This window comes from Pan troglodytes, chromosome 3, assembly GCF_028858775.2.
Source record: "Pan troglodytes isolate AG18354 chromosome 3, NHGRI_mPanTro3-v2.0_pri, whole genome shotgun sequence".
In the NCBI taxonomy this organism is placed as follows: Eukaryota; Metazoa; Chordata; class Mammalia; order Primates; family Hominidae; genus Pan; species Pan troglodytes.
Window position 1 is genome coordinate 143,933,160 of NC_072401.2, and position 12,084 is coordinate 143,945,243.

The window sequence follows — 12,084 nt, forward strand, 5'->3', positions numbered from 1 at the left end:
TGTAATGCATACACAAGATGGGTAACACTTTATATAGCAATGAATAGATACATCAAATATAAACTGGATAACTGTGCAAGTCCAAAGGACAAAAGTTTATGATGCAGAAAGATCAACTGTCTTATGTGAGCCTGAGTCTTTCAGACTTTTTTTTTTGTTCCCATTATGGGGTCATTCATTACTTGTCAGCTCCCATCATGTAGCAAGAACCAATATTTACTAAAACCCACTGAAGTGTATAGTCACCTTAAATACATATCCCACAGAGTTAATGCAAACAAGACGTTATTTAACATTTATCATTATCTTCATGATAAATGACCAAATAGGATATTTTCTTTAATTAGGACACAGAAGTTTTCTTTCAGTAGAAAATTTGAATTTCTATGTTAAACAACTTCTGGGTGTTAAACTGAATTGAACATTATTGTTTAGAATTAAAATGCAGAATATTCCAAAAAAATTGAGGTGGCCTCCTATTGTGCTTCCACCTTATTCTATATAGGTCAGTGCCTTCTTTGGTCCCTGTATCCATTCCTTTTGTGGCCTTTGGATGTTTGTCAACTCCAAATCTCAGGTTGAAATGTGATTCCCAGCATTGGAGATGAGGCCTAGTGGAAGGTGACCGGATCCTGGGGGAGGATCCTTCATGAATGGCTTAGCAACATCCCCTTGGTGATAAGTGAGTTCTTGCTCCAAGTTCACATGATATTTGGTTGTTTAAAAGAGTGTGACAGCTCCTCCCCAGCTTGCTCCCTCTCTCACCATCTATGTGCCTGCTTCTCCTTTGCCTTCCACCATAATTGGAAGCTTTCTGAGGCCTCACCAGAAGCAAATCCTGTCACCACACTTCCTATGGAACCTACAGAACTGTGAACCAAATAAATCTCTTTTATTTATAAATTACCTAGCCTCAGGTATTCCTTTATAGCAACACAAGAGCAAACTAAGACAGAAAATTGGTACCAAGGAATGGGGTGTTACTATAGAGATTCCAGAAAATATGGAAGCAGCTTTGGAAGTGGATAATGGGCAGAAGTTGGAAGAGTTTGGAGGGCTCAGAAGAAGCAGGAAGATGAGGAAATGTTTGGAACTTCTTAGAGACTGGTTAAATGGTTGTGACGAAAATGCTGACACAGATACAGACAGTGATGTCCAGGCTGAAGAGATCTCACATGAAAATGGGAAACTTATTGGGAATCAGAATAAAAGTCACCCTTCTCAATCCCTAGCAAAGAACTTAGCTGCATTCTGTCCATGTCCTAGGAATCTGTGGAAATTTGAACTTTAAGACTGATGACTTAGGGTATCTGGCAGAAGAAATTTCTAAGCAGCAAAGCATTCAATATGTGATCTGGTTGTTTCTAACAACTTAAATCAGATACAAGGCAAATAAATGACTTAAAGTTAGAACTTACAATTAAAAGGGAAGCAGAGTGTAAAAGTTTGAAAAATTTGCAGCCTGACCATGTGGCAGAAGGGAAAAAAAAGCATTTTTCAGAAAAGGTATTGAAGCAGGCTGCAGAGCAACTACTTGCTAGAGAGACTGGCATGACTAAAAGGGAGCCAAGTGCAAATATCTAATACAATGGGAAAAAGGTCTCAAAGGCATTTTGGAAGTCTTCAAGGAAGACCCTGCCATCATAGGCCCAGAGGCCTAGGAGGAAAGAATAGTTTCAGGGGCCAGGTTCAGGGCCCCATTGCCCTGATCCGCCTTGGGATATTGCTTTCCACATCCTGGCCACTCCATCTCTAACCATGGCTCAATGGGGTTCAGGTACAGGTACAGCTCAGGCTGCCACTTTGAAGAGCACAAGCTGCCATAAGCCTTGGTTGCTTCTACATGGTGTTAAGCCTGCAGGTGCACAGAATGCAAGAGTGAAGGAGGCTTGGCCACTCCCACCTAGATTTTAGAGGATGTATAGGAAAGCTTGGTTGCCCAAGTAGAAGCCTATCACCAGTGCAGAACCCTAACAGAGAAACTTTACTAGGGCATTGCAGAGGGGAAATGTGGGATTGGAGACCCACAAAGAGTCCCCACCAGGGCACTGCCTAGTAGAGCTGTGGAAAGGGGGTCACTGACCTCCAGACCTGAGAATGGTAGAGCCACCAGTAGATTGCAGCTTAAGCGTGAAAAAGCTGCAAGCACTCAATTCTAGCCTAGGAGAGCAGCCGTGTGGACTGTGCCCACAGAAGCCACAGGGGCAGGGCTTCCTCAGGCCATGAGAGTCCAGCCCTCACACCAGGATGTGGGACATGAGGTCAAAGGAGATTGTTTTGAAGCTTTAAGATTTAATGATAGCCTTGCTGGGTTTCTGACTTGTGTGGGGCCTATAGCCCCCCTTTTCGGCCAATTTTTCCCCTTTTGGAATGAGAATGTTTACCCAATGCTTATACCACCATTGTATCTTGAGAGTAAATAACTAGTTTTTTTTTGTTTTTTTGTTTTTTGTTTTTTGTTTTTTTAAATCTCACAGGTTCATAGATGGAAGGAACTAATTTCTAGATGAGACTTTAGACTTGGGACTTCTGAATTAATGCTTGCATGAGTTAATACTTTGGAGGACTACTGGAAAGGCATGATTTGTATTTTGAAATGTGAGAAAGACATGAGATTTCGGGGTCCAGGGGCAAAATGATATGGTTTGGATGTTTGTCCCCTTCAAATCTCATGTTGAAATGCGATTCTCCATGTTGAAGGTGGGCCTGATCAGAGGTGACTGGATCATGGAAGAGGATCCATCATGAATGGCTTAGCACCACTCTCTTGGTGATAAGTGAGCTCTTGCTCTGAGTTCATGCAATATCTGGTTATTTAAAAGAAAGTGGCACCTCCCCTCCGTCTCTTGCTCCCCCTCTCACCATGTGATGTGCCTGCTCTTCCTTTGCCTTCCACCATGAGTGGAAGCTTTCTGAGACCTCATCAGGAGCAGATTTCCAGTACTATGCCTCCTGTAAAGCCTGAAAAACCATGGACCAATTAAACCTCTTTTGCTTATAAATTACCCAGCTCCGAGTATTTCTTTACCATGATACAAAAGCAAATTAACACAGCCCTGAATGAGGTTTTCATAACATCCTTTTTATTTTTCTACCCCAGGATCCTGGTGTGATGGGGATATAGCTAAAGTCAGAGCTGCCTATTTGTCTTTTCCATCTTACCCCATGGAAGAAACCTGGGCCTTGTGCTGACCCCAAACAGCCTGAATAACTCCAGGTTAAGAGCCCACATCAGTGAGAGGTTTTGGGATATTATAGCAAAGGCAGAAGCTGAGTGAGATAGAATTTAGAAGAGATCAAGGAGAGATCATGCCATGTAAGTCAGCAAATTTTGCAATATGGCTGCTATGATTCGGACGTTAGCTCCTCCAAACCTCATGTTGAAATTTGATCCCAAATGATGGAGATGAAGCCTAATGGGAGGTGCCTTAGTCATGGGGGTGGATTCCTCATGAATAGATTAATGCCCCTCTCTGGGGAGAGTAAGTGAGTCCTCACTTTGTTAGTTTCCACAAGAGCTGATTCTTAAAAAGAACCTGGAACCTCCCCTCTTGCTCTCTCTTGCTTCCTCTCTTGCCCTGTAATTTCTGCACACACTGGCTCCCCTTCCCCTTCCACCATGAATAGAAGTAGCCTGAAGCCCTCATCAGATGCAGGTGTTCATTCCATGCTTTTTGCAAAGCCTACAGAACCATAAGCCAAATAAACCTCTCTTCTTTATAAATAATCCAGCCTCAGGTGTTCCTTTATAGCAATATAAATGAACTAAGACAACAGGTTTTCATGGGTTCTGAGAACCCATACCTTTGTTCCCTAATAGGTCCAGCATTAAAATATGTGTCTTGGAAATTATTCACATATAGCTACTAGAATCTAGATTAAACTATTTTTAAGATAAATGTTAAAATTAAATCTAATTTCCCAAAGGTTTTAAAAATCTTATAGTTGTTGCTCAGTTTCCATCCCTAATTGTAAAGGCAAAGTAGAATTAAGCTGACAGTGGCATTCTCAACATAGCCTTCAGGTCAACAGAAAAACTGTAAAAAAAAAAAAAATTCTGTTAGAATAAAATAACTCAAAGTTCAAGGATGCAAGGTAAATTTGCAGCAATAAGTTTTCTATATAATAGCAAAAAATAGAAAACAAAATTTCCAAAAGAATGCAGCTCCCAATAGCAGCAATAATAATCCAAATTACTACAGCAGTAACAACAAAATCAATAAAGAAATTATGAATAACTTTGTAAGGAAAATTATAAGAAGCTATAAAGAGAAGTAAAGAACTGTAACACGTGTAAGTGGGGAAATATTTACAGCATAAATATCAATTCCTTCCAAATTAATTCATATTTTTAGTATAATTCCAATGAAAATTCTAATGAAAGTAATTTTAGAAGCTCTTAAAATTTTCCAAAGTTCATTTGAAGAAAGTATTCTAGATCATAAAGAATATTCTGAATATTAATAAAATGTTTTGCTCTAATGATAAAATATATTTTGTGACATAACATGTTAACACAGTGAAGAAATGGCTGAGAAAGTGATTTACAGATTAGTGGGAAAACATGGGTATCCCAGAAACATTCAATTTTATGCATTTGCTCATTCAACAAATATATAATGCCTGTCATATGCCAAGCACTGCACTAATTATTAAAGGGACAATATAATTCCTTCAGATGTCTGGTGGGGAAAAATTAACAATTATTTTTATTACAATTGAAATTGATATAAATGGGCATAGGACTCCAAGGTTGCATATAGATAGCGAACCTAAACCCAATGTATAATAAAGTGAGCACCACAAATTTATAAAAAAGAAATGAAGTATTTAATGATTGTTGAGACAGTTGCCTATCTTTTTAGAATAAAATAAATTATGTTCCATTAGACAGGGATATAAATTCCAGATGTATTATAGAAGTAAATACAAATAAAATACAACATAAAAAGTAAAGAAAAATGGAATTGATTATTTTCACACTTTTTTGGAGGGGTCAATTCTACTTCTGAAGCTTATAAGTGCTAGAAGAAATTATAAAGAAAACGCGTAGCAGATTGGGCTACATAAAAACTTCCCTAGTTAAAAAAAAATAGGAGCAGATATAAAATTATTTGCAACAAAGGCAATATACCAAAATCTATTTTGTACAAATACTAAATATCAAATGAGAAATATTTAAAAGATGCTTCACAATGAAGAAACAATTCATGAATAAACATATGAAAAATGTTCAACTTCATCAATACTCAAGGAAATAACCATTATAAACAATGATCAACAGTATTTCATCTAACAAATTGGCAAAGAAGAAAAAGTTCATACTTGATGCTATTTTGAGATTGCTTTGAATGCTACTTTCCTACATTCCCAAGAGTATTTTCTAAGAACTCTAAAAGTGTTCCTACCCTGTCCCAGAAAATCTAGGAAGCATTCTCACCATATGTGGTTGGCACAAGATGCTCATTTCAGGCACATCCTATTTTAATACCCACTATACAATAATGCTGTTTAGACAAACGACTGTCAAATATTTATCATGACATTACAAGTACCACAGCCAGCATGTGGGAGGCATGCAATAAATATGTCGAATGTTGAATAAATTAATGAGCTTGTTTCTTCATCATTAAATAAGTGTGACATTGGCTTCTCAAAATATGTTTTCATATTCTTTGATCCAGTAATTCTAATTTTGGGTTTCCATTCTAGAGAAATAATCCTAAATGTATAAAAAAGTTATATACACAAGTTACCACAATATGACTAAAGTAGGAAAGAAATAGAACATCCTAAATATTCAACAATAGAGGAATCTTTGAATAAATTGCATTAACTAATTTGATGGAATGTTAGGTCACTATTAAAAAGACGTTAATGAAGAGTTTAAAATGGCTTATACCAAAATGTTAAATGTAAAAAGCTGTATTAAAAGTTGTATATCTCATTTATGACTATGGTTTGTGTAGCAGGTAAAACTCCGTGTAAAATTCCATCTTACTATTCTTTAACTTTATCTCCGTGAAGAAGTTACCTTTTTTAAGTCTGCTTTTTTCATCTATAAAATGGGAAAATAACAATACTGGCTATCACCAAATGCTGTTATTTTTAATTAATGATCAAAATAGATAATTCAAACAATGTTAGCTATACCTATCTCACAGTAAGTGTTCATGTTTCTACAGCTATAGCTTTTTTTTTAAAGCATTAAATGAAAACAAAACCTAGCATACCAGAAAGTCTAAATGTGAATACGTCAATGTGTTGGCAGTAGTTATTTTTGTTTGGTGGATTTGGCTGTCCAAAACATTTGGAACATCTCTCCTACGTCAAGGAAACATCCCACCTTACAAGTTCACACATCACCAAGACGGATGCTAGAAATCCACTTCTTAGTCTTCCTTATACATACAGAACAAATATATGGCCTAGGCTTTTCTGATACCATTGTTCAAGACTTCAGCTCAGAAAAAGAATCCATCTGGCAACCCATTCTGAGAAATGACGCCTTTGCCAGCTGTCAAGACAGTGGGGGCAGAGGTTCTGCCCTGAGGCCCAGCATCAGCAGTGTAGGCAGAGATACCTGTGCTAGCAGCAGTCACAGTGAGATTTCTTTGGAGCAGTGCTCGTGTGTATTTAGCTGGGGTTGGAGCTCCTGAGCACCCGCAATCCAAGCCTAAGCACCCGCAATCCAAGCCTGAGCCTCTGTTCTTTAGGATTTTAGTGGATCCTAGGCACTTTTGCCTTCACCAGCCCCTTCCTCCATAGTATACATACACACACACACACACACACGTATATGTTATATAATAATAGTTTATGACTGCATTGGTATAAAGATATATTAATATGGAATAAAAATGTTTCAACCTACAAATTATTTTTTTTCAGATTTTGAAAGCACTGTGGGCCTTAGCAGTACACTTATTGAGTAAGTTCACCCTGCTTAATGTTTTCAAAGGAATTCCTTTTTCCTTTAAACTAGCTAGAGTATACCTGACTGTACAGGTGGCAAAACTACAGTGAAATTTTCACTTTGTTGAACATTTCTAGGAATTCTTAAATTCTTTGGAAAAGTATGTCTTACTTAGTAAAGAGAAAATAATACATTTATGAAGAAAAAAAGAAAATCTGAACAATTAATTTATCTTCAGTAGCTTATAGCATCAAATGAAAAAAATGCATATCTCAGAATCTTAAGCTACAAAAGTACTGTAAAGATCATTGTAGGAAAAAAAAAAAAAAGTCATTGTGTTCAATTACCCATCTGCCATTTCAATTACCTTTACCCCATACCCTGACCAAGTTGTCATTGTCAGTGATACTGAACCCAGTAAGTACTATCTCTGGAAGAAAATCAGACATTCTGTCTCTTGAGTATATGACTGTTAAAAGTTCCTCTTTAATACTGAAAAAGAAAATATATTTCTGAAATATTTTCCCCCAAATGTATCTCCAATATATGAATATTCTTTATGTTCCCATTTTAGATCCCCAATACCAGTGCCTCAGAATTATTACATAGCTCCCCACCTCAAAAGATTCTTATACCTACTTGCACAAATTTTTTCCTTTGAGTCTGTATCAATCTATGATTTCCGTAGGCCACCGGTTTCTCCAAAGCAAAGATGTATATTACTAAATCAGAGGCACTGTATCTCTTCAGATCATTATTTCTTTGACCCCCATCAGAAGAATACAAACTTGCATGAGGTCATAGTTTAAAAGGAAATTTGGAATCCAATACAAAATGCAGACATTTGTATTTTGAAAAGAAAAACTTTTCTACTTTATGAATTTTTCTTGAAGTAGCTACCCAAAACAAAATAGTAAAAACTACACAAAACTAGAACTCTGGGAATACCAATTATCAGTCTTGGTACTGCTCCTAAATCCTATTACCAACAAAATCAAGGTCTCTCAGATAAATTAAATAATAAAGACAATTTAGACTCTCAACATTTGATGACTTGATTTCTAATAAAGATTAGATCCCTTAGGACATTAGCTACATGACTAAGTAAAATTAATAAAACTGATCAGTGTCATTCGATTTGTAGTTGATATTTCCTTTTTGGGGGAAAGGCCAAAATGGCAGACTAGAAGCAGCTCATTAGTGCTACTTCTAGAGGAAACAAAAGGGCTAGTGAACACTGACCCTGCAGGCTGATCATCTGAGCAACCACATCAGAACCCATCAAGGCAGCAGAGGAACACAGAGAGCAGAAAGGAGCAAAGCAGGACACCAGCCTGTCTGGGCTTAATGTAGAGTCAGCAGAACCTCTCCAAAATGGAAAAGGATGAGTAAGACCCCTCTTGGGGATACACACTACCTACAGGGACAAATGCAAGACTGGGAATGAGAGCATCCCTTTGGCCCACTCCACGGTCCCCCACCATGCTTCTAGACTGAGGCAGATGTTTTCTGGAGGCAACTCTCAAAGTGCAAGGGGAACTCTAAAAGACTTTGGCCCCAGAGCAGACCATCACCAGCACAATAGCCCCAACAGAGGTCGTAGCTGTGGTGCCTGAGAGCAGTAAGATTGCTCCACCCAGCTCACTGGACAAGGTCCCGTGTTAGGTTCTAGTCCAGTGCTCCCACTTCTGCCTTAACTTGGCTGGCAGCCACCACCTCCTGTTGTCCTTGGAAGTACCCAGACAGCATGGCTGGTGACTCTATGACCCCCACAGATAGCCAGATGGGAAACACCTGCTAGAACTTCCAGCCCAGCAGACTCATTTCCCTGTGAACTCAGCTGGAAAGTGCAGCTTCCTGTTATCCCGGGAAGCACCCAGATGACAAGGCAGGTGACCCCACCCACCCTTGCCACGGATAGCCAGGTGGGCAATGCTTGCTAGTTTCTGGTCTAGTGCTCCTGCTTCTGTGTGTACTCAGCCTTAAGGCATAGCTTCCTGTTGTCCCAGGAAACATCCGAGTTGCAGGGCAGGAGACCCCACCCACCCTTACCACTAGTAGCCAGGTGGGCAACACTTGCTAGAGCTTCCAGTCCAGTGGTTCCACTTCTGTCTGAACTGTCAGTGGACACAGCCTCCTGTTGTCCTGGGAAACATCTGGGTAGCTGGGCAGGTGACCCTCTCCATTCTCACTACGGGTAGCCAGGCTAGCCATACCTGCCAGAGCTTCCAGTCCGATGATCCCTCTTCTGTCTGAACTCAGCCAGTGAGTGCAGCCTCCTGTTGTCCCAGGAGACATTCAGACAGCAGGGTAAGTGACCCTGCCCTTGCCTCAAACTGCTGGTAGCTAGGCTGGCAATGCCTGTTAGAGCTTCCAGCCCAGTGATCCTTCTGCTGTCTGAGCTCAGAAGGCAGGCACAGCCTCCTGTTGTCCTGAGAAAATCCTGTAGAGCAGGGTAGGTGACCACAGGGTGAGTAACCACAGGGTGAGTGACCCCACCCACTCCCATTGCTGGTATCCAGGCAGGCAACACCAACTAGAGCTTCTAGCCCATCAGTCCTATTTCTGTGTGAACCTAGCTGGAGGGCACAACCTCTTGTTGTCCAGAAAAACACCCAGACAGTAGGGCAGACTACCCCACTGACTCCTGCTGCTGGTAGCCAGGCAGGCAACGCCTACTAGAGCTTCCAGCCCAGCAGTCCCACTTCTATGTGAACTCAGCCGGAGAGCACAGCCACCTGTTGTCTGGAGAAACATCCAGATGGCTGGATAAGTGACTCCACCTACCCCTACCTCTCTTAGCTAGGCAAGCCACACCTGCTAGATCTTCCAGCCCAGTGGTTTTACTTTTACCTAAATTTGCCAAAGACCACAGCCTCCTATTGCCCCAGAAACCACCTGGATGGTAAGGTAAGAAACTCCACTCACACCCACCTCTCATAGCCAGATAGGCCACACCTGCTAGAGCTTCTAGACCAGCAGTTTTGCTTCTGTCTGCACTCTGTGGGCAGGTACAACCTTGTGATCTCCCAGGAAGCACAACTACAGCAGATTAGAACTGACCCAGAAAAGATATGGCCTGTCTGCCAACTGTGGCCCCTGCCTGAGAGAGCCCCATGGATCAGAACACTTAACAAAAGGAATTTGGGCATAGAGACAATAACTGGAGGGGACACCTCCAAGACCCAGGAGTAGAATAGAATCAAAACTAGTCGACTGAACTCATCTTATACCACAAGCAAATTTGCAAGGGCATCACAGAATATAAAAGCAAATAAGCAAACAAAAAAACCCAAAACAAAACAAACAAACAAAAAAACATAAAAAGGACAGTAACTTCAAGGACTGAAGGAATATCAGCTCACACAGATGAGAAAAAAAAAACAGTGCAAAATTCTGGCAACTCAAAAAGGCAGAGTGTCCTTCTTACCTCTAAACAACCACACTACTTACCCAGAAATGGTTCTTACCTGGGCTGAAATGGCTGAAATGTCAGAAATAGAGTTCAGAATATGGATTGGAACGAAGATTATCGACATTGAAAAGAAAGAAGAAACCCAATTCAATGAATCTAAGAAATATAATAAAATGGTACAGAAACTAGAAGGTAAAATGGCCATTTTAAGAAAGAACCAAACTGAGCTGATAGAAGTCAAAAATCCACTTCAATGATTTTATAGTACAATTGCAAGTATTAACAGCAAAATCAACCAAGAGGAGGAAAGAATCTCAGACCTCAAAGACGGTTTCTCTAAATTAACTCAGACAAAAAACAAACAAACAAAACCAATAGAGAAGAATGAACGAAACCTCTGAGAAATATGAGATTATGTAAAGAGATCATATCTATGACTCATTGGCATCACTGAAAGAGAGAAGCACAAAGTAAGCAACTTGCAAAACATTTGAGGATATCATTCACAAAATTTCCTCAACCTTATTAGAGAGGCAAACATTTAAATCCAGGAAATGTAGAGAATCCTTGTGAAAAACTACACCAGAAGACCATCCCCAAGACATAATTATCAGATTCTTCAATGTTGAAATGAAAGGAAAAATATTGAAGGCAGTTAGAGAGAAGGGACAGGTCACCTACAAAGAGAACTCCATTAGGATAACGGCAGACCTTTCAGCTGAAACCTACAAGCCAGAACAGACTGGAGGACAATAGTCAGCATTAATAAAGAAATTCCAACCAATAATTTCATATTTAGCCAAACTAAGTTTCATAAGCAAAGAAGAAATAAGATACTTTTCAGAAAAGTATATGCTAAGAGAATTTATTACCACCGGACCTGCCTTATAAAAGGTTCTTAAGAGAGTGCTAAATCTTGAAAGGAAAGATTGTTACCAGCCACCACAAAAACACACTTAAGTACATAAACCATTGACACTGTAAAGGAACCACACAATCAAGTCTGCATGATAACCAGCTAACAACACAAGAACAGGCTCAAACCTTAAATGTAAATGGACTGAATGTTCCAATTAAAAAGCACAGAGTGGCAAGTTGGATACAAAAGCAAGACCCAACTGTGCTGTCTACAAGAGACCCATCTCACATGCAGTGACACCCATAAGCTCAAAGAAAAGGGATGGAGAAATATCTACCAAGCAAACAGAAAAAAGCAGAGGTTGCTATTCTAATTTCAGATAAACCAGACATTAACAAACAGTGATCAAAAATGACAAATAAGGGCATTACAAAATGGTAAAGGGTCAAATTCAACAAAAAGACCCAACTATCCTATGTATACACACCCAATGCAGGAGCACCCAGATTCATGAAGCAAGTTCTTAGATACCTAAGAAGAGTCTTAGACAACCACGCAATAATAGTGAAAGACTCCAAAACCCCACTGACAGATAGTATGAGAGTGATTATCAAGGCAGGAAAGTAAAAAAGATATTCAAGACCTGAACTTGACATTTGACCAAATGGGGCTAATACCATCTAGAATACTCTCCATCCCAAAACATTCTTCTCATCGGAACATGGCACATACTCTAAAATCAACCACACAATTGGTGATAAACCAATACTCAGCAAATTCAAAGACAGTGAAATCATCCCAAACACACTCTTGTACCACTGCACAATAAAAATAGAAAACAATATTAAGAGAATTGCTCAAAACCATACAGTTACATGGAAATTAAACAACATG

At 39.4% G+C, this 12,084-nt stretch overlaps 1 protein-coding gene across 18 annotated transcripts in view; it reads right to left on the bottom strand.

The window, feature by feature from the left end:
• The window catches only part of INPP4B (inositol polyphosphate-4-phosphatase type II B), an 811,274-nt gene that overhangs the window by 439,239 nt on the left and 359,951 nt on the right, over positions 1 to 12,084 (bottom strand). For 2 of the 18 annotated variants that reach the window (XM_054683402.2, XM_024356302.3), the window contains exon 2: positions 2,863 to 2,961. The exons of 15 other annotated variants lie outside the window; for them this stretch is intronic. The gene's annotated coding sequence lies outside the window, so the exon portion shown is untranslated. Of the gene's footprint in view, positions 1 to 2,862; positions 2,962 to 12,084 lie in introns of those variants that run through there. One more of the 18 variants, XM_063809906.1, reaches the window with a different exon arrangement.